Source organism: Schistocerca piceifrons, chromosome 3, assembly GCF_021461385.2.
Source record: "Schistocerca piceifrons isolate TAMUIC-IGC-003096 chromosome 3, iqSchPice1.1, whole genome shotgun sequence".
Taxonomy (NCBI): Eukaryota; Metazoa; Arthropoda; class Insecta; order Orthoptera; family Acrididae; genus Schistocerca; species Schistocerca piceifrons.
The window spans coordinates 517,295,248-517,319,615 of NC_060140.1; the positions used below are offsets into that span (position 1 = coordinate 517,295,248).

General features: G+C 41.5%; 1 pseudogene; it reads right to left on the reverse strand.

Annotated features, from left to right (window-relative positions):
* Positions 1–1,832: 1,832 nt before the first annotated feature.
* On the reverse strand, positions 1,833–1,950 carry LOC124790730 (annotated as a pseudogene).
* Positions 1,951–24,368: the final 22,418 nt, after the last annotated feature.

Genomic DNA, 24,368 nt, shown 5'->3' on the forward strand with positions numbered 1-24,368 from the left:
CGGCCGCGGGCAGGTAGCAGGGAAGCGGCAGGTAGGGAAAGTCGCAACGGGACGCACACAGCTGATCGCGCCGCGCAGACCGCGGGCGGACGGGGGAGCATTCCCACGAGGCTGTCCTAGATAACGTCCACTCACATACGTCGTCGACGTAGTGCAACTGGACGTCACTGTCGAGGGCAGGCGTGTATCTACATCTACTACAATTTCATACACATTCCGCAAGCCATTGTACTGTACGTGGCGGAGGGTAACCTGTTCCATGCGCAGGTAAAGCGAGGGAAAAATAGCTGTCTGGATGCCTCCGTATGAGTCCTAATTTCTTGTTTCTTATCTCTGTGATCCTATCGCGAAATGTATGTTGGTGGCAGCAGAATCGTCTGCGTCACCTTCAAAAGATAGCTCTATAAACTTCCCCAGTGTTGGTCCTCGAAAAGAACGTCTCCTTCCTCCCAGGGATTCTCATTTGACTTCCCAAAGCATTTCCGTAACACTTACATGTTGTTCGAACGTAACGGTAAAAAATCTAGCCCGCCTCTTAATTCCTTCGCCGCGCGGGATTAGCCGCGCGGTCTTAGGCGCTGCAGTCATGGACTGTGCAGCTGGTCCCAGCGGAGGTTCGAGTCCTCCCTCGGGCATGGGTGTGTGTGTGTTTGTCCTTAGGATAATTTAGGTTAAGTAGTGTGTAAGCTTAGGGACTGACGACCGTAGCAGTTAAGTCCAATAAGATTTCACACACATTTGAACATTTTTTTTTCTTAATTCCTTTGATGTCTTCCTTTAATTCGACCTAGTGCGGATCCAAAACACTGGAGCAATACTCAAGAATAGGTCTCATAAGCGTCCTGTATGCGGTCTCCTTTACAGATGAACCACGCTTTTCAAAAATTCTCTCAATAAACCGAAGTCGATCATTCGTCTTCGCTAGCACAATACTCACATGCTCGTTCCATTTCATATCGTGTTGCAATTTTACGCCCAGATATTTAAATGACGTGACTGTGTCCAGCAGGACTAACGCTTCATCCGAGCATTACGGGATTTTTTTTCTGCTCATCCGCATTAACTTATATTTTTTTCTACATTTAGAGCTATCATTCAGCACACCAACTAGAAAATATGTTTAAGTCATCTTCGACACCTTCCCATACATCAGAGAACCGTCAGCAAACAACCGCAGGTTGCTCCCCACCGTGTCCGCCAGATCATTTAGGTGTACAGAAAACGACAGCATTCCTATCACACTTCCCTGGGGCACTTCTGACGTTACCCTTGTCTCTGATGAACACTCGCCGTCGAGGACAACGCACTGGGTTCTATTAACTAAGAAGTCATCGAGCCAATCACATATCTGGGAAATTATTCCGTATGCTCGCACCTTCGTTAACAGTCTGCAAAGGGGTGCCGTGTCAAATGCTTTTCGGAAATCTAAAAATATCGATTCTGCCTGTTGTCCTTTACCCAGAGATCGTGGTATATAATGTGAGGAAAAGACAAGCTGGGTTTCGCACAAGCAATGCTTTCCAAAACCATGCTGATTCGTGGACAGGAGCTTTTCGGTCTCTAGATATTCATTGTATTCGAAATCGGAATACGTGCTACAATCCTGCAGCAAACTAAAAACTAAACTCCTCCCGCACAGGCCATGAAGGCCCAAAGGTACCGACCGGCCGCCGTGTCATCTTCACCCCACAGGCGTCACTGGATGCGGATTGGAGGGTCATGTGGTCAGCACAACGCTCTCCCTGCCGTATGTCACTTTCCGAGACCGGACCCTCTACTTCTCAATCAAGTAGCTCCTGAGTTTGCCTCACAAGGGCTGAGTGTACCCCGCTTGCCAACAGCGCTCGGCAGATCGAATGGTCACCCATCCAAGTGCTAGCCCAGCCCGACAGCGCTTAACTTCGGTGATCTGACGGGAACCGATGTTACCACTGCGGCAAGGCCATTGGCCTGCAGCAAACCAATGTTAATTATATTGGTCTGTAATTTTGCGGGTTCGTTCTTCTATCCTTCTTACATACAGGAGTCACCTGCACTTTTTTCCAGTCGCAAGTGACTTGGCGTTGGGCGAGAGATTCGCGATAAATGCAAACTAAGTAAGGAGCCAATGCCGTATTCTTTTTAAAACCGTACTCGGATATCATCGGGACCTGGCGGCTTATTTGTTCTCAACTCTTTCAGTTGTTTTTTAGCGATTTCACATAGAGCCATAATCTTTTCGGTTTCTCAGCCAGATCTTTTGCTAAGGAATGACGTTGGTGTTTGTATGCTTCGCAAATAGATCTTTTCACAGAAGCACGAATCTCCATTAACTTTTGCCTGTAGTTATTTGCGCCCTCTTTTGAACCGAGAGTGCAACAGCCTCTGCTGTCTCAGCACTTACCGAGTTTCGATGTTAAACCACGGCGGGTCGTTTTCGTTCCTAATCCACGTATAGGCACATACTTGTCCAGACAACGATTTACAATCTGTTTAAACTTCCGAGATGCTAACAACCGCTTATCTGCTCTTTCCCGCAGAAACACTCTCCTATTCTTCTTGACTGATTTGTTAACTTTCACAACCATAGTCGGTACGATGTCATCATGATCACTAATCCCTGTCTCTATACTGACGCCGTCAATTAGGTCCGGTGTTAGGGTCTGGTGGAGGTGCTAGGTTGTGATACAGGGCGGTTTTCAAAATGTAGTCCACGATTAAAATCATTCTAAGGTCCCGTATGTTATATCAGGAATATACAAAGCCAAATGTGATTCATGCCAAAAATTCTACGTTGGCGAGAAGCAAAAGTTTTGAGATTAGACGTAAAGAACACCTTCATGCTTTGAGACTTCCCAACGTAAATCTGTGAGTTTCCTTACAAATAAATTTTCTGCTACCAGTTACGATTTTCTTTCATTTCTATTTTACACGACGCGTTTAGGGAAATAAAGCCCATTTTCATGTACGTTTTTCTCTATGTACGATTCCATTTTTTCGTAATGTTTCTCATGTGAGAGGTTCAGCACTGTTGTAGGGACTTTGAGTCAAAAACATTTAAAATCAACAGAAAAATGTAGAATCTCCCACATCAGAAATATTAAGAAAAAATGGAATAGTACAGAGAGAAAAACGAACTAGCAAATGGGAGCCATTTTCCAAAACGCATCGCGTACAATATAAACAAAAAGGAAACGTGCTTGGTAGCAGGAAAGCTATTTACAGCAAACTCCTTGTTTTCGCAGTCGCAGCCTTTCACAAATCATTTCTAATGGATCAAATCATTTTAAACAAATCTCCATTTGTAGTCCACAATGCAGATGAAAATCATTAAGTGAGAAACATTAAGAATCACATGAAAATACTAGAATCAGAGGATAAAGAAACCATTATGAATCTGTTATAAGAAACAGAAAGACACACACGTAAGAACAGATTCCTAGCCACATCTGTGGTGAGTAGACTGGGTTGTCTAATATCCCACTCCTGACAAACTTCCAGAAAGTATTTTCCACATTCCAATATAAATGAAGTTTCTCGACCTATTACGGATCAAGTAACAGATCTTGTAATGTTGTATGAATCTGTTATAGTAATTTCAGTGGCACTAAATATTAAGAAATCTTAATGTACTGTCGTCAGCAATGTTCCAATAGCACATGAGATTTGTTTCTCTTACGGTTAGTAGAATAAATTTCTAATGCCGTAATTCACTAAATCCCAACTATTTCTTTGTATCTAAAGCCCTATATTGAATGTAAAATACGTTTTCAATTTAATATAACAATAAAATTACCCTCGTTTCCCCAACTTCTATATTTGTAACGCATAACGGTATCGCAGCATGACTGAAACTAATGTAGTCCAGTCCAGAGACTGGTTTGATGCAGCTCTCCATGCTACTCTATCCTGTGCAAGCTTCTTCATTTCCAAGTAACTACTGCACCCTACATCTTTCTGAATCTGCTTACTGTATTCACCTCTTGGCCTCCCTCTATGATTTTTATCCTCCACACTCCCGTTGAATACTAAATTGCTGAGCCCTTGATGCATCAGAATACGTCCTACCAGCCGATTTCTTCTTCTAGACAAGTTGTGCCACAAACTCCTCCCCAATTCTATTCAATACCTCCTCATTAGTTACATGATCTACCCATCTCATCTTCAACATTCTTCTGTGGCACCACATTTCGAAAACTTCTATTCTCTTCTTGTCTAAATTATTGGTTTTAGGCTCTTCAGTCCGGAACCGCGCAGCTGCTACGGTCGCAGGTTCGAATCCCGCCTCGGGCATGGATGTGTGTGATGTCCTTAGGTTAGTTAGGTTTAAGTAGTACTAAGTCTCGGGGACTGATGACCTCAGACGTTAAGTCCCATAGTGCTTAGAGCCATTTGAGCCATCTAAACTATTTATCGTCCACGTTTCACATCCATAACATGGCTACACCCCATACAAATACTTTGAGAAAAGACTTCCCGACGCTTAAATCTATACTCTACTTTAACAAATTTCTCTTCTCCGAAACGCTTTTCTTGCCATTGCCAGTCTTTTATGTCCTCCCTACTTCGACCATCATCAGTTATTTAGATCACCAAATAGCAAAACTCGTCTACTATTTAAAGTGCCTCATTTGCTAATCTAATTCCCTCTGTATCACCTAATTTAATTCGATTACGTTCCATTACCCTCTATTTCCTTTTGTTGATGTTCATCTTATATCCTCCTTTCAAGACACTGTCCATTCCGTTCAACTGCTCTTCCAGGTCCTTTGCTGTCTCTAACATAATTACATGTCATCGGCGAACCTCAAACATTTTATTTCTTCTCCATGGACTTTAATTCCTACTTCAAATTTTTCTTTTGTTTCCTTTACTGTTGCTCAATGTATAGACTGAATAACATCGGGGATAGGCTACAACCCTGTCTCGCTCCCTTCCCAACCAATGCTCTCCTTTCATGTCCCTCGACTCTTATAACTGTCATCTGGTTTCTGTACAAATTGTAAATAGCCTTTCGCTCGCTATATTTTACCCCTGCCGCCTTCATAATTTGAAAGAGAGTATTCCAGTCAACATTGTCAAAAGCTCTCTCTAAGTCTACAAGTGCTAGAAATGTAGGTTTGCATTTCCTTAATCTATTGTCTAAGATAAGTCGTAGGGTCAGTATCGCCTCACGTGTTCCAATATTTCTACGGAATCCAAAATAATCTTCCCCAAGGTCGGCTTCTACCAGTTTTTCCATTCGTCTGTAAATAATTCGCGTTAGTATTTTGCAGCCGTGACTTATGAAACAGATAGTTCCGTAATTTTCACATCTGTCAACACTTGCTTTCTTTGGGATTGGAATTATTATATTCTTCTTGAAATCTGACGGTATTTCGCATGTCTCATACATCTTGCTCACCAGATGGTAGAGTTTAGTCAGGACTGGCTCTTCCAAGGCCGTCAGTATTTTTGATGGAATGTTGTCTACTCCAGGGGCCTTGTTTCGACTTAGGTCTTTTAGAGCTCTGTCAAACTCTTCACGCAATATCATATCTCCCATTTTATCTTCTTCTATATCATCTTCCATTTCCATAATATTGTCCTCAAGAACATCGCCCTTGTATAGACCCACTATACACTCCTTCCACCTTTCTGCTTTCCCTTTTTTGCTTAGAACTGGTTTTCAATCTGAGCTCTTGATATTCATACAAGTGGTTCTCTTTTCTCCAAAGGTCTCTTTAATTTTCCTGTAGGCAGTATCGATCTTACCCCTACATCCTTACATTTGTCTTCTAGCCATCCCTGCTTAGCCATTTTGCACTTCCTGTCGATCTCATTTCGGAGACGTTTGTATTCTTTTTTGGCTGCTTCATTTACTGCATTTTTATATTTTCTACTTTCATCAATTAAATTCAATATTTCTTCTGTTACCCAAGGATTTCTACTAGCCCTCGTCTTTTTACCTACTTGATCCCCTGCTGCATTCACTATTTCATCCCTGAAAGCTACCCATTCTTCTTCTACAGTATTTCTTTCCCCCATTCTTGTCAATCGTTCCCCAATGCTCTCCCTGAAACTCTCTAAAACCTCTGGTTCTGTCAGTTTATCCAGGTCCCATACCCTTAAATTCCCACCTTTTTGCACTTTCTTTAGTTTTAACCTACAGTTCATGGTCAGAATCCACATCTGCCCCTGAAAATGTCTTAAAATTTAAAACCTGGTTCTTAAATCTCTGTCTTACCATCTTATAATCTATCTGAAATCTTCCAGTATCTCCAGGCCTCTTCCATGTATACAACCTCTTTTCGTGATTCTTGAACCAAGTGTTAGCTAAGATTAAGTTATGCTCTGTACAAAATTCATGTGGCTTCCTCTTTCAGTTCTTACTCCCATTCCGTTTTCACCTAGTACGTTTCCTCTTCTTCCTTTTCCTACTATCGAATTCCAGTCACCCATGACTATTAAATTTTCGTCTCCCTTCACTATCTGAATAATTTCTTTTATCTCATCATACATTTCCGCAATCTTTTCGTCATCTGTAGAGCTAGTTGGCTTATAAACTTGTAGTACTATGGTAGGCATTGGCTTCGTGTCTATCTTGGCCACGATAATGCGTTCACTATTCTGTTTGTAGTAGCTTACCAGCACTCCTATTTATGTATTCACTATTAAACCTACTCCAGCATTACCCCTATTTGATTTTCTATTTATAACTCTTTATTCATCTGACCGGAAGTCTTCTTCCTCCTGACACCGAACGTCAATAATTCCCATAATATCTAACTTTAACCTATCCATTTCGCTTTTTGAATTTTCTAACCTACCTGCCCGATTAAGGGATCTGAAATTCCACACTCCGATCCGTAGAACACGTTTTCTTTCTGCTGATAACAACGTCCTCTTGAGTAACCCCGCCCGGAGATCCGAATGGCGGACTATTTTACCTCAGCAATATTTTACCCAAGAGGACGCCATCATCATTTAACCATACAGTAAAGCTGCATGCCCTCGAAAAAAATTACGGCTGTAGTTTCCCCTTGGTTTCAGCCGTTTGCAGTACCAGCACAGCAAGGCCGCTGTGGTTAGTGTTACAAGGCCAGATCCGTCAATCATCCAGTCTGTTGCCCCTGCAACTACTGAAAAGGCTGCTGCCCCTCTTCAGGAACCACACGTTTGTCTGGCCGCTCAACAGATACCCCTCCGTTGTGGTTGCACCTACGGTACGGCTATCTGTATCGTTGAGGCACGCAAGCCTCCCCACCAACGGCAAGGTGGTCCCTGGTTCATGGGTGGGGGGGGGGGGGGATGGACATAAGCTACAAATATTCTAGTATATGTGTAACACATTAACATATACATAATTTATAACAGGGAAACGTTGTTAGCAAAAATCTCGACAAGTTATAGACTGATTTACTTCAATTTTTTACACCATGCTATAAACGACATTCGGACTGACACAGATTAAACTTTTTTAATTTACATCTATAATGTATGTATACAAACATAACATAGAAATGCAGAAAAGTTGCTAATGAAATTATCGGAAAGTTCTTGAACGATTTACTTCAAATTTTTACGGGATACCCTAACATACGGTAGGACAAATATAGGCTATATATTTTTTTAAGCAACACTCTACAGGTTTTTTGTTAAAACTGCCTGCGAGAAAGAAAATGTTGTGCTATGTTTTGAAAATATGTGGTTTCGTTTCCCTCCCAACAGCCGGTTTTAACAGGATACAGGAAAATTGTATTTGTGGTTTACGGCGTAGATTAGAATACTACTACGGAATTTGAATCATCCAAAACTTGGTAATTTTTCATGTTTGCAGATTAAAACTATGCGAAATACTGCCATTGAAGTTACCATTCTCAAAGATCCAGCACCTGGACAGGTCTCTCTCACATCCTGTATACGAATGATCACAACCGATTTAAACGCGTATTTTGACTTTAGTTCCCAATAAAGGCTTCGTTTTCCATTGAAAGGTCTCTGTTGGATTCCTTTCATGTTAATTTCTTAAATCTAGCCTGTCTGCTAGAGAATAGTAGGACCAACGTCGGAACAGGTAGCTACGCTTTCTAGAAGCAAAGAGGTTTCTATTCTTAGTATGGTCCTGTCCGTCCCTTGTCATGTTGGTATAGGAAGCTGCCTCTCTGGTCACTTCCGTTTGTATTTGTGAAGCACGCTCGGTAGGAGCCCAGCAGCTCAGTCTGTCCGTGGCGAGCGTCTGAAGTGGTAAGACCTCCGGCTAAGCGCGTCTCTGCTAAGTCCATAGGACAATGGATTTCTTAAGTTCAGCCTAACTGAAAATTTAATCACCTTTATTTCAGGTTTAGCTGTAAAATATCTAATGCTATCTTAAATTGCAACGCAGAGTATTTCGAGTGTGAAGTTCAGAATATCTTCCAGTAGTTGCTTTGTCACTACTTTGTGAGTAAAGTGGAACCACGTGTTGATCAGTAACTCTAACTAAGATCATCAGTCTTAAATGCGAATGTGCGTGAGATTATAACGTCTCGTCTTGACAATATTTTTCAATATAGCAACTTTTCTTTATGTTCAACCCACATGGGGTGTACTTTGTGAGACCAGTACCACGTGCTTATACAATTGTTTGACCCATCAGGTTAATAATAAGACGATAGTAACCAGTTCGAGGTTTTTCTTTTGTAAATTGCGTTTCGATGTAATTTATTTTAATTATAAAAATTATTGTGGAGTTACAGTCTTTGTGTAAACCAAGTTGAGCACGTGAAGCATGTGGTGTAAGCATCAAAGTAGCCCTCAGCTATTCTTTTCGGGAAGATTTCGCAGAAAGTTAGTACGAATTTAGTATACCAGTATGTGGTAATTTCATGACGGACAGGATTGCGCTATGAACGTAACTTCTTTGGGTGAAAATTGAATCGGTTGGTGTGGTTAATTTCCTCTTGCATATGTTTCAACGTTCTTTGTGTGTTATTTTATGAATGCAATGTTGTATGCAGTCTCCCAATCTTGGCTCCATATTTGATGTGTTCTGTACGATTACAGACTCACATTTTCACAATCCTAAATAATGCACCAGTTTAGTTATGAATCAAGTTTAATATGCTGAAATTTCAATGATCAATGTTAAAATAAATTTCCAAATATAAACTGATTTATTTCTTTTTATTTAAATTCTCTTATATATATATATATATATATATATATATATATATATATATATATATATATATATATATATCACCGGTTGTCGTAAGACTATTAAAAGATTATAATTAATGTTAGTCTGGTTGGGAATTAGGTAAGCTAGACTGGATACCTGGTGAAACAGTTGCACAGTAATACAAGGTTAACTTCCTCAGATAGCTCACAGCTTTTAACCCACTTTTATGGTCTTGTATATCAGCACCGCTTACAGATCAAATTAAAGCGACAACATTACACCATAACAGTAAATAATTCTCAAGATCAGAGGGAGGAGAGAAGAGGAGATGAACAGAAGGAGGAAGGGGAATAAATGAACGTAGTGAAGGGAAAGGAGATGGGCAGAGAGGAAGGAGGAGACTGAGTGTTTAGGGGAGGAGGTGATGGGCAGAGGGAAATGGAGGTAGATGATGGACAGACAGAACACGATGGAGGAGGAGATGAACAAAGAGAGAGTGGCGAAGAGTTGGACAGAAAGGAGGTATGGGAAGGAGATTAGGACATATACCGAATTTCCATAGATATTTAGCAGCTGCGAACCATTGCTGGATGCACTATTAATATATAATTTTAAAGAAGGAAAGTAATTGTTACCTTCTTTGTTAAAGTTCAAGGTTATTGTAATAATAATGCAATCTACAAATGTGAGCCCACTGCTCGTCATTCAGTCTGATAGCTGAGTATCAACAAATTTTCATAGTGAAAACGAGTAGGGGGCTTATAATTTTCCCTCACGCTTTAGTAGTAGTTGTTGTACCAAAGAGACAGACTGAAATGACAGTTTTACTCAAACTTCCTAGCAACGGTGTTAACAAATGCTTGAAAATTTGTCTAGTTTTCGCAGCTGTAAATTAAAAAGCATGCACTTCGCTGGCCGGTACCGGAAGTTAGGCTTCCCTGCAAAACAAACACTGCACTGTCGAAGCGACAACCCTCTACTTCAAGGAATGGCAGTATTTCTTCAAAACAGTTTTGTGAAGGGCGGTCTGCTACACGCCAGCGCCGAATTGGTGACTTGCTTGTACGTGTTATTGGAACTTTAAACCTAGTAAAAGCTTTGTTCTCATTCAATAAATCACTTCTTACAACTTACAACTGTTAATTAAAATCCGAAAAGCTGCCATGGAATCCTGCACAGTTTGTCAGCAGAAATGCTGATGGAAACATTTTTACCGTTTCTTGGTAAGCTGGGAAGATTTGTGTCATGCAGTCTGGGAGGCTGGAAATGACAGACGAATGATTTTTTAATAAAATAAATGATTATCGTTGCAGTACCAAAACGACGAATTTTTCCTCAGGAAATTACACTTAATGTAAAAACACAGCTGTTTCTACACGATTTTGTAATTTGAAAACTGTATTTTCAAATGCAGGTCAAAGACATTTGTCACCACGGTTTTAATAAGACCAGTTTGGTAGGCCTACACGCACAAAAAGAATACAGGCCCTTCGGATACACTTATCATGCATTAGGCAGTTATACAAAGAGACAAATACCCTCGTGTAGGGCGAGATATTTGTTTTGTATCATTTTCAGGCGGGGAATACAGCTGTTCGTGCTGGCATCATGCCGCACACCACTGTGCAGGCAGTAGTGTTCTACAAGAGCGTTGTGGAAGGGCGAGGTCCATGAGGCAGGCTGTCCGCAGCAGCTGCGCGCTGGCACGCCCACAGCACTCCTGTGTTTGCTACGTAAGGTGTGTTAGGTCTGGCCGTGAGATTCTCAGGAAACCCAACCAAAACATGCGTAGGTAATTTCTGTTGTGGCCTTCAATCCAAAGAGGTTCTGATGCAGTTTGTAGGCCATTCTGTCCTGTGGTAGGTTCTTCATCTCCGCCTGATCTTTGGAAACTGTATCTACCTGAACCTGCTTACTGTATTCAGGCCTTGGCCTCCCTTTACGGCTTTCACCCCCCTTACCTCCCCTCCTCCTCTCTTCACCACCCTTCCATTACCAAGCCGATGATTTGTTGATACCTCAGGATGTGTCGCATCAACCATTCCTTTATTTTAGGCAATATGAGCCACAACCCCAGCCCGTCATGCCCTCCGCCTTTCCCACCCCCAATTTAGATTCTATATCTCTTTGTTCATTATTCTTCCACAGCTCTTAATCTAGTAGTTAACGTCACTCCCTCCGTCGGGGTTCGGTGTTCGATTCCGGACGGGTTGGAGATTTTCTTTGCTATGAAACTGGATGTTCGTGTTGTCTTAATCATTTCATCTTATCTTCATTACAAAGACATGCAATTCGCCGAAATGGTGTCAAACAGAAAGACTTGCATCAGGCGCCCGAAAAACCCGAGATGAACCCTCCCGGCTAACAATGGCATATTATGAAGGTATCAGAACTAAATACAGGAAGCGAAAAGCTATTTACAACTTGTACAGGAATCAGATCACAGTTAAAAGAGTCGAGGAGCATGAAAGTGAGTGAGAATGGAGTGGACTGAGAACGCAGTGGTGGAGAATGGATTGGGCTGTAGCCTATCGCCGATTTTACTCAATCTGTAATTTAAGCAATCAGTAAAGGAAAGCGAAAAAGAATTTGGAGAAGGAATTAAATTTCATTTGGAGAAGGAATTAAAGTTCAGGAAGAAGTATTAAAAACTGAGGTTTACCAATGAGATTGTAATTCTGTGAGAGACAAGAAAGGACTTAGAAGACGAGTTGAACAGAATGGACAGTGTATTGAAAGATGGATAGAAGATGAACATCAACAAAAGAAAAACAAGGATAATGGAATGAAGTCGAATCATATCAGGTAATGCTGAGGGAATTAGATTAGGTAACGAGTCATAAGCAGTAACAGATGAGTTTTGCTATTTGGGTAGCAAAGTAACTCATGATGGTCGAAGTAAAAATTATATAAAATGTAGATTGGCAATGGCAAGAAAAGCGTTTCTGAAGAAGAGAAATTTGTTAACATCAAATATAGATTTAAATGTTAGGAAGTCTTTCCTCAAAGTATCTGTATGGAATGTAGCCATGTATAGAAATGAAACATGGGCGATAAACAGTTTAGACAGGAAGAGAATGGAAGTTACTGAAATGTGGTTCTACAGAAGAATGCTGAAGATTAGGTGGGTAGGTCACGTATCTAATGAGGAGGTACTGAATAGAACTGCAGAGAAAAGAAATTTGTAGCACAATCTTATTAGAAGAAGGGATCCGTTGGTGGGACACATTCTGAGTCAGCAAGGGATTACCAGTTTACTGCTCGAGTGTAGTGACGTGGGGAGAGCAATAACCGCAGAGGGAGACCATGGAATCAATACAGCAAGCAGTTCCAAAGGATGTAAGTTGCAGTCGGAGATGAAGAGGCTTCCACAGTATGGAGTAGCGTGGAAAGCAGCATTCAACCAATCTTCGGACTGAAGGTCGCAAAAACAACATGATCATTCCATTATTTATTCGCTCTAACCAATAAATTTTCAACTTTCTTCTATAACACCACATTCCAAAAGTTTCTATTCCCTTTTCGTCTATCCTGTTTATTGTCCACGTTTCACTTCGGCTCAGTGCTACACTCCAAACAAATACCTTCAGAAAAGACTACCTACCATTTACATTTACATTCGATATTAACAAATTTCTCTCCGTCAGAAACGCCTTTTCTTGCTATTCCAACTTTTATATACTCTATTGGTCATCGTCTTTTATTTTTCTGCCCAAATAGCAAAACTTACCAGTTATTCTTAGTGTCTCATTTTCTGACCCAATCGCACTTAATTCATCTTTTAATACGTTATCCATTGCGTTCGTCTGATTCCAAATTCTTTGCCATCTCTGACAGAATCACAATGTCATCGGTAAACCTAAAAGTTTTTATTTCTTCCCCATGCACTGTAATCCCCTTTCCATATTTCTGTTTGGTTTCCTCCATGCACAGATTAAGTAACATCGAAGAGAAGCTACAACCATGTCTTGCTCACTTCTCACTTACTGCTTTCCATTCATGTCCCTCGACCCTTACAAATTGTATATAACCTTACGTTCCATATGTTTTGTACTCTCCACCTTCAATATTTCAAACAGTATATATGCCAGTGAACATCGTCAAAGGGTTTCTCTGAAACTACAAATGCTGTAACATCAGTATGCCTTTCTTCAGTCGACCGTCTAAGATAAGGCGTGGTCAGTATTGCTTCAAGTGTCCCTATCTTTCCCTGGACCCAAACTGATCTTTTCCGATGTCGGCTTCAACCAGTTCCTCAATTCTTCTCTAAAAAATTCTTGTCAGTATTTTGTAGCCATGACGTATTAAAGTAATAGTTCGGTAATATTCAAACCTGTCTGCACCTGCCTTCTTTGGAATTGGAATTATTACATTCTTCTTGAAGTCTGCAGGTATTTTGCCAATTTCATATAGCTTGAATACCAGGCGGCATAGTTTATTTATGGCTAGCTCTTCCAAGGCTCTCAATAATTCTGAGTGAATATTTCGAACTCCATAGGCTTTGTTTCGATTTACAACGGGACCATGCCTACTCGCCATTGAAACTGCTAGCGAGGATTTTGGTAAGTGGAATATATCACGCAACCAAAGAAAGACTTTAATTTAAAGCAAATTTGACAAACTTTATTTGAATTTGTAATATACTAAACTTCACAAGTAATAGCAAAATTCGTAACACCTTAATCATTTACGCAAATGGAACCAACTTGACCAAGCTGTCTTGAAAAGGTGAAATCAATAAGCGTCACAGGAAAGAGGTTAATTAGAATTTTTACACACTCCTAAATTTAACCAATAATAAAATTTCATCGTAACACTTGGGAAGAAAATTTAGTCTTTGCCTCCGCTCCTGTCCACAAATGATTAGCTACAGTTGGGTAATAAAAGTAAAACAGAAGGATTACACTGTTTCCTCCATGGAAAGAGCTGCACTACGCTAACTGCGAGATTATCCTCACACGCTGTCCTTTCAGCAGACAAGGGAAACGCCACTGTGCTCTTCCCATGTGAGATCTTTGACCAGAAGATTTATAGCTTATTGAATGAACCAACGCATAGGTAGACCGATGAACCCCACAGGGAGAGTACAAATAAAAGCGTTAGCATTGTTGAATTCTTCTTCCATTCCGCAAGGAGCTGAGAAAAGATTAAGACCTCACAGCCCTGTTCCATCACGGTTATATCGTCTTCCAAAGATGCACAAAGAAGGTCTTCCACTACGTCTTATTGTGAACAACATCAGGATTCCTACGCATTACTCAGACATCCTGCGTCTCTACAGAGATCTTTTGTGGGGAAAGTGCCTGCATCATATTCGCAACTCCTGCGACTTTTTTAATAGACTGAAGTCACTTTGACTTAATGAATCTGACTTATTAGTAAGATTCGATGTCGTCTCACTCTTCACTAGGCTCTCTCTCACGGATTCATTGTCACTCACCACCAGTAAGTTCAAAGCTTATATAATAGCGCTGTTTCATCATTCCCTCTTCTCAAGATACTTTTTATTCAACAGTGAATACGTTGATTAAATTGACGGTGTTTCCATGGGCAGTCCTGCCTCCCTTCCGGTAGAAATTTTTTTTATTTTTTTTATTTAAGACTTTGGTGGTCATAGTGTGGGCTGCTGTAGTCATGTCCTAGTTCATGAACCACGGGCAACGTATGAGTGGCCAAGTAAGTGGTCCCGACAGTCGGGATACCAGTTACTTTGGAATAAGGCTGGGCATCTCAGACATATTCTAAGTCGTGGTCACCTTTGTGCTCAGACGGCAAAGACTACCAAATCCACCGGTTAGTCCCTCAACCGTTAGGGGTAAAACTCAATGGGACCCGGGGCAAGTAAGGCTAGATACCTGCCTCCCTGGTCCTTTAAATATGATGCTGGCAACAATCAGAGCAAAATGCCTCGAACATTTGGAGGTGACGGAGTCCCACCTCTAACTGACAAACCAGGGACTCCTAAGATACGACTTGGTAAACAAATGGTAATGAGATGGGGAGCTATTAATATCAATGGGTGTCACTCTGGGAAGAAGGTAGAGGTGGCAGAAGGCTGCAAGTAAGATGGGGCTGGACGTTTTAGCTGTTAGTGACATTCGGATAAGGGGTGAGAAAGAAGAGGAAGTGGGAGAATACAAGGTTTACCTGTCAGGAGTCAAAGCAGGAATAGCACAATGGGGTGTAGGGCTTTACATCAGGAAAGAAATGGAACCCAGCGTAGTTGCAATAAAGTATGTAAACGAACGACTGATGTGGATAGATTTGACAGTGTCTAGCAAGAAAATTAGGATTGTGTCAGTATATTTGCATTGTGAAGGGCAGATCAAGATAAGATGGATAGTTTTTATGAGGCACTCGGTGATGTAGTTGTTAGAGTAAAGGACAAGGACAGTGTTCTGCTCATGGGTGATTTTAACGCCAGGATCGGAAATCGAACAAAAGGGTATGAGAAGGTTATGGGTAAATTTGGTGAGGATATGGAGGCCAACAGGAACGGGAAACAACTCTTGGATTTCTGTGCCAGTCTGGGCTTAGTAATCACAAACTCCTTTTTTAAACATAAGAACATTCACCGGTATACTTGGGAAGGCAGGGGAACCATATCTGTCATTGACTATATAATAACAGATCAGGAATTCAGGAAGGCTGTGAGGGACACACGTGTATTCAGGGGATTCTTTGATGACACTGATCATTATTTAATCTGCAGTGAAATTGGGATTGCGAGGCCGAAAGTGCAGGAGGTCAGGTCCATATGTAGGAGGATAAGAGTGGAGAAACTTCTGGATAAGGAAATCAGGCACAAGTACATAACAGCGATCTCAGAAATGTACAAGTTTGTTGAATGTAGTGAATTACAGTCATTGGAAAAGGAATGGACAAGGTTCAGGGACACAGTACTAGAAGTGGCAAAAGAATGTCTTGGAACAGTAGTGTGTAAAAGTAGGATGAAGCAAACAGCTTGGTGGAATGACACAGTCAAGGCAGCCTGTAAAAGGAAAAAGAAGGCGTATCAAAAATGGCTACATACTAGAACTCAGGTAGACAGAGAAAGTTAAGTTGAAGAAAGAAACAAAGCCAAACAGATAACTGCAGCATCCAAGAAGAAATCTTGGGAAGGCTTTGGAAACAGGTTGGAGACATTGGGTCAAGCTGCTGGAAAACCATTCTGGAGTGTAATTAGCAGTCTTCGAAAGGGAGGTAAGAAGGAAATGACAAGTATTTTGGACAGGTCAGGAAATCTGCTGGTTTATCTTGTGGATGCCTTGGGCAGATGGAGGGAATATTTTGAAGAGTTGCTCAATGTAGGTGAAAATACGATCAGTAGTGTTTCAGATTTCGAGGTAGAATGGGATAGGAATGGGGAAGGAGTGATGAAAAGGGACTGTCTTATCTGCCATTACGATTTTCAACAGAAGTTGTGAATTTCATAAATATACTCAGCCTCTGTAGTATTGATATAACCATATTCTTAGTAAATCTTTTCTTGAGACCACAGATGTTGGTCAGAGGGGTTAGTTCCTTCGAAGAGAGCAGCAGTAGTTTGAGTTAGAGAGTCTGGCTGTTTTCTTGATTTGTAAAGGATGGGAGCTGCCCTACCGCACAGTGGTGGTAACATTATTTAAAAGCGTTTTTGTAATAATATGTTTTGAGAAAAAATTATGAGGAAATGAGATGATCTGAATGATAGAATGATAAAGCCACTTTTTAAGGTCATCATCATCATCATCATCATTTAAGACTGATTATGCCTTTCAGCGTTCAGTCTGGTGCATAGCCCCCCTTATAAAATTCCTCCATGATCCCCTATTCAGTGCTAACATTGGTGCCCCTTCTGATGTTAAACCTATTACTTCAAAATCGTTCTTAACCGAATCCAGGTACCTTCTCCTTGGTCTGCCCCGACCCTCCTGCCCTCTACTGCTGAACCCATGAGTCTCTTGGGTAACCTTGCTTCTCCCATGCGTGTAACATGACCCCACCATCTAAGCCTGTTCGCCCTGACTGCTACATCTATAGAGTTCATTCCCAGTTTTTCTTTGATTTCCTCATTGTGGACACCCTCCTGCCATTGTTCCCATCTACTAGTACCTGCAATCATCCTAGCTACTTTCATATCCGTAACCTCAACCTTGTTCATAAAGTAACCTGAATCCACCCAGCTTTCGCTCCCATACAACAAAGTTGGTCGAAAGATTGAACGGTGCACAGATAACTTGGTCTTGGTACTGACTTCCTTCTTGCAGAAGAGAGTAGATCGTAGCTGAGCGCTCACTGCATTAGCTTTGCTACACCTCCCTTCCAGTTCTTTCACTATGTTGCCATCCTCTGAGAATATGCATCCTAAGTACTTGAAACCGTCCACCTGTTCTAACTTTGTTCCTCCTATTTGGCACTCAATCCGTTTATATGTCTTTCCCACTGACATTACTTTCGTTTTGGAGATGCTAATCTTCATACCATAGTCCTTACATTTCTGATCTAGCTCTGAAATATTACTCTGCAAACTTTCAATCGAATCTGCCATCACAACTAAGTCATCCGCATATGCAAGACTGCTTATTTTGTGTTCACATATCTTAATCTCACCCAGCCAGTCTATTGTTTTCAACATATGATCCATAAATAATATGAACAACAGTGGAGACAGGTTGCAGCCTTGTCTTACCCCTGAAACTACTCTGAACCATGAACTCAGTTTACCGTCAACTCTAACTGCTGCCTGACTATCCATGTAAAGACCTTTAATTGCTTGCAAAAGTTTGCCTCCTATTCCATAATCTGGTAGAACAGACAATAACTTCCTCCTAGGAACCCGGTCATATGCCTTTTCTAGATCTATAAAGTACAGATACAATTCCCTGTTCCACTCATAACACTTCTCCATTATTTGTCGTAAGCTAAAGATCTGGTCCTGACAACCTCTAAGAGGCCTAAACCCACACTGATTTTCATCCAGTTGGTCCTCAACTAATACTCGCACTTTCCTTTCAACAATACCTGAGAAGATTTTACCCACAACGCTGATTAAAGAGATACCTCTGTAGTTGTTACAATCTTTTCTGTTTCCATGTTTAAAGATTGGTGTGATTACTGCTTTTGTCCAGTCTGATGGAACCTGTCCCGACTCCCAGGCCATTTCAATTATCCTGTGTAGCCATTTAAGACCTGACATTCCACTGTACTTGATGAGTTCCGACTTAATTTCATCCACCCCAGCTGCTTTATTGCGCTGCAATCTATTGACCATTTTCTCCACTTCCTCAAACGTGATCCTATTTCCATCATCATTCCTATCCCATTCTACCTCGAAATCTGAAACACTACTGATCGTATTTTCACCTACATTGAGCAACTCTTCAAAATATTCCCTCCATCTGCCCAAGGCATCCACAGGATTCACCAGCAGTTTTCCTGACCTGTCCAAAATACTTGTCATTTCCTTCTTACCTCCCTTTCGAAGACTGCTAATTACACTCCAGAATGGTTTTCCAGCAGCTTGACCCAATGTCTCCAACCTGTTTCCAAAGCCTTCCCAAGATTTCTTCTTGGATGCTGCAGTTATCTGTTTGGCTTTGTTTCTTTCTTCAACATAACTTTCTCTGTCTACCTGAGTTCTAGTATGTAGCCATTTTTTATACGCCTTCTTTTTCCTTTTACAGGCTGCCTTGCTGTTTGCTTCCTCCTACTTTTACACACTACTGTTCCAAGACATTCTTTAGCCACTTCTAGTACTGTGTCCCTGTACCTTGTCCATTCCTTTTCCAATCACTGTAATTGACTACATTCAACTAACTGGTACCTTTCTGAGATCGCTGTTATGTACTTGTGCCTGATTTCCTTATCCTGAAGTTTCTCCACCCTTATCCTCCTACATATGGACCTGACCTCCTGCACTTTCGGCCTCGCAATCCCAATTTCACTGCAGATTAAATAATGATCAGTGTCATCAAAGAATCCCCTGAATACACGTGTGTCCCTCACAGCCTTCCTGAATTCCTGATCTGTTATTATATAGTCAATGACAGATATGGTTCCCCTGCCTTCCCAAGTATACCGGTGAATGTTCTTATGTTTAAAAAAGGAGTTTGTGATTACTAAGCCCATACTGGCACAGAAATCCAAGAGTTGCTGCCCGTTCCTGTTGGCCTCCATATCCTCTCCAAATTTACCCATAACCTTTTCATACCCTTCTGTTCGATTTCCAATCCTGGCGTTAAAATCACCCATGAGCAGAACACTGTCCTTGTCCTTTACTCTAACAACTACATCACCGAGGGCCTCATAAAAACTATCCATCTTATCTTGATCTGCCCTTCACAATGCAAATATACTGACACAATCCTAATTTTCTTGCTAGACACTGTCAAATCTATCCACATCAGTCGTTCGTTTACATACCTTATTGCAACTACGCTGGGTTCCATTTCTTTCCTGATGTAAAGCCCTACACCCCATTGTGCTATTCCTGCTTTGAGTCCTGACAAGTAGACCTTGTATTCTCCCACTTCTTCTTCTTTCTCACCCCTTACCCGAATGTCACTAACAGCTAAAACGTCCAGCCCCATCTTACCTACAGCCTCTGCCAGCTCTACCTTCTTCCAAGAGTAGCCATCATTGATATTAATAGCTCCACATCTCATTACCATTTGTTTGCCAAGTCGTATCTTAGGAGTCCCTGGTTTGTCAGTTAGAGGTGGGACTCCGTCACCTCCAAAGGTCCGAGGCATTTTGCTCTGATTGTTGCCAGCATCATATTTAAAGTACCAGGGAAGCAGGTTGCTAGCCTTACTTGCCCCGAGTCCCATTGGGTTTTACCCCTAACGGCTGAGGGACTAACCAGTGGATTTGGTAGTCTTTGCCGTATGAGCACAAAGGTGACCACGACTCAGAATATGTCCGAGATGCCCAGCCTTATTCCAAAGTAACTGGTGTCCCGACTGTTGGGACCACTTACTTGGCCACTCATACGTTGCCCGTGGTTCATGAACTAGGACATGACTACAGGAACCCACACCATGAACCACTTTTTAAGGTAATCCAGTTTTTTAAATATTTTTAATTGTGTAGTTCTTATTGTTAGAACATTGTGTGCGGTTACAGTTTTCTGTATAGATTTAATAGTGAAGAACATGGATTCGTCTAATAGGTGAAACAAGTGTCAAGGATAGCAACTGTACACAAAAGAGTTCTTCTTCTTCTTCTTTCTTGGGTCTACAGCTCTTCTACAATTTCCTTCCATTTCTCTCGGTCCTCTGCCACTGCTCTCCAGTTTCTGTAGCCCATCTTCCAAGATCTTCGATTACTCCATCTTCCCATCTGGCTCTTGGTCGACTACGTCCTTTCTGCCCTCCTGGCTTTCCTTGTAATATTCTTTTTGGTACTTCTGTATCATTCATGAGAGCCACATATCCAGTCCACCTCAGTCTGGATGATTTCACTACCCTTCTGATGGGTTGGTCTTTGCGTATGATATACAATTCATGGTTGTATCTCCTCCTCCATCTTCCTCTTTCACAGATTGGGCCGATAATTCGTGTAAGTACCTTTCTTTCAAATGTATCCAGTGTTTCAATATCTTTAGTTGTTGATGTCTAAGCTTCAGAGGCATGTGTAAGCACTGGTCTTATAAGTGATTTATACATAGTTAATTTCGTGGTATGAGTCAGGAGCCTTGAGGATAGTAGTCTTGTTAGAGCAAAATAGGCTCTATTGGCTAGTATTAATCTCTGCTTGATTTCATGGGAGGTATCATTTAGATGTGTAACTGTCGAGCCCAGGTACTTGAAATGTCAAACTCTCTCAAACGTATGATTGTCCATTGTTATTGTATTTAGCATATTTTCTCTATGTGCTTTTCCAGCTGCCATATATTTTGTTTTTTGTTCATTAATAGTTATCCCCATGTTCATACTAGCCTGTTCGAGAGCTGCAAATGCCTCTTCCATTGCTTTTTGGGTTCTTGATATTACACCTGTGTCATCCGCGTATCCCAGTATCTGCACTGATTTATAGCAGATCGCTCCCCTATCCAGAAAGTTTGTGTTTCTCATCACCTCCTCCAGGGCGGCATTAAAGAGAAGACATGCCAATGCATCCCCTTGTCGCACTCAATTTTTAATACTCACTGTATTCGACATCATTCCACCTATTCTTACACTACCTTGTGTTTCACTCATTGTCATTCTCACCAGCCTTACCAACTTCCTCGAGATTCCCAGTTCATCTAAAGCTTGACATAACTGCTCTCTATTTATGATATCATAAGCTGCCTTGAAGCCTATAAAGAGGTGATGCGTGCCAACCCCGTATTCATTTGTTTTTTCCAGGATTTGCCTTAAGGTGAATATTTGATCTATGGTTGACATCCCAGGAAGGAATCCGCATTGGTACGGCCCCGTCTCCCTCTGTATGATTGGGAGTATTCTGTCGAATAGTATATTAGAGAATATTTTATATCACAAATTAAGTAGTGTGATCCCTATGTGATTGTCATACTCCATCTTTTCTCCTTTCTTATATATGGGACATATGATACCCTCTTTCCATTGTTGGGGCATTTTCTCCTCTGCCCATATTCTGGTGACCATTTTCAGAAGGATTCGTTCCAGCTTTGTGCCTCCTTGCTTAAACAGTTCTGCTGGAATACCATCTGTCCCTGCCGCCTTGTTGTTCTTCAATTTCTTCATGGCAGTTTTCATTTCTTCTATATTTGGTGGGGTAGTGTTGTTGTCTGGGTTCTCTTCCCTAGTCGTTTCTGTTGGATTCTCTGGTATAGTTATTCTAGGGTTGAGGATACTGCGAGGTGCCAGGGCTAGCAGTGTATTTAACACTAAATTCTTCTAGAATCTACATATGTAAATGATGCTCTAAGACCCCCCCTATTCTAACTCCGACTTTTGCTGTTGCACAAGGATTAAAAAAAAAATACGCGAACTGACTCTAATCAACCCTGCCAGTGGAGTAGAAGAGAGTTTGGCACCTGCAATAATTTAATTTGATAAATAAGTTAAATAAACGAAGGTTTCATTAACATAGTGAGGAATGATAGGGTTGCTCTACCGATTAACAGAATGAAAGTTCTGTCCAAAATAACAATATGATTTATTAAGACTAAACACAAAATAATAAACAAAAACACATGAAACATTTACATCATATTGGCTCAAATTGGATACTCAAACAAACGCTGTGAATGTGAAACAATGGCTCTGAGCACTATGGGACTTAACAGCTATGGTCATCAGTCCCCTAGAACTTAGAACTACTTAAACCTAACTAACCTAAGGACATAACACAACACCCAGTCATCACGAGGCAGAGAAAATCCCTGACCCCGCCGGGAATCGAGCCCGGGAGCCCGGGCATGGCAAGCAAGAACGCTACCGCACCACCACAAGCTGCAGACGTGAATGTGAAGTTGTCCCTAAACTAGATTGTGAGGATTATGACGAAGTGGTATGTGGAGCCAATTCCTTGCAACTCAAATCTTAAGAGAAAACACACAGCCAACCCAACATTAATTGCTGCTACCCAAGACAGAACAAAGTTAGAAAAAGACGAATAGGCGCCCTCTGCTGAGCTCTGATTATCACCTAGGAAAATCCCTGTCTGCCGGTGCTGTGGACATACCTTACCAATCTGTCTTCTTAACTGCAAGAACACGATTTGGCGTACCTGAGGCGATGGCTGGTTGCTTCGACGTCCTCGACCGAAAGGCGAGAGGCGACTACCTAGAGCACCCGTACAGGCCGAACACACAACATTCCCGCCACACGACAGTGGCCGTGGTTAAACGTTCCAATCAGCAACTCGAAACCGGCGGAAAATTCCACTCCATTGCCGGAACACTACCATTCCACCAATGGAGATTTCTGCGCTGATTTTGCTACGTCACGGAGCTATGCCCTGAGCAAGCCAATCACAGTTACTACTTTGCAGAAAGCGCGGGAATTTTCCCGCCACAACTGCCTGGGTACACAAGTCATTCCCACGCCTTGCTGGTAGCCTGCCAGAAAGTGTTTTCGGTAAGTTTCTGCGAAGTAACGGAACCTCTAGCCCAGCCGCTACTTCAGATCCCTCTGGGTGTGTCTTTTGACAATGTCGGCGTCTGCAAAGCATTCACTCGACTTCCTCACACCCGTCGGCTTAACCCTTTCCAGATCAGCAGAGCCTGCCTGTCACCGGACCACCCAGGTGACGAGAGACGCTGCGTGGGAAGTCCGCGTGTGAAGGAATAGCGACCTTTCACTCCATGCAATTAGAGAGGAATATCGTAAGATAGAAATATGAGAGGGGGCTCATGCCACCTCTCATAGCCCCTACGCCATTTTAGATTGTAATTGGTGAGCGGTTGGCTCACTTAGGAGCAAGGTAGTGAGTCAATCGCCCAAGAACAATCTCGCAAACTGGCTGCACATGCCGCACTCTATTAAGAAAATCACTGCAACTGAAAAATGCAGCTCATAGAGGGAGGATTATTTATGATGTAGCCAACTTCACCTTCTTAATATGGAACACTAACACTCACATCACACATCCATACCCAGGGAGCCCCTTCCAAACACCGATTTACACAGACATTCACTCTCTAAATATGACCCGGGCATGTGAGCCAAATATGGAGCAATTTATTCTTTACAATCACAGTTGGAGTGCTCCACAATTAAATACCCAAGATGTTACAACAATTTTAATCATTAAACTAACATGAACTCACTCACACATGATACTATTTAAGTTAACAATCTCTTTGTGAGCTTTCAGAATCTAATTACAACCTCCGATTCATTCTGTCTCCCTGCAGCAAGAATAACCTTTACAAAATGTTCCCTGAACTGATGGTCCATTCACAATGACAGTGGTGGTATCTGTTTCAGTTTATGGGGACTTCAGGCACACTGTTTGCATACACACAACAATAAATACAAAATACAAAAAAAACATGGTGTGGAGAACAATACAGTAATTTGTAATAAGAATTACAGTGTAAAACACAAACACATACAAGGTATAACATACATTACAAAAACAACACTAGAGAAAGAAATTTAAGAAAAAAAAACAAGGCTCATAGGGCATCCAGTTGTGCGTGCACATTGCACAAAGTTCACGACTGTGCTGAGAATGAGGCACTTAATCACATTGTTAGAAATATTCGAAGCGCTTCACAAATTCCACAGTACTGACATCACATAGGGCTAAACATCGGGTGTCGTTGCTACGTTGTTGCAACGGCAATAGG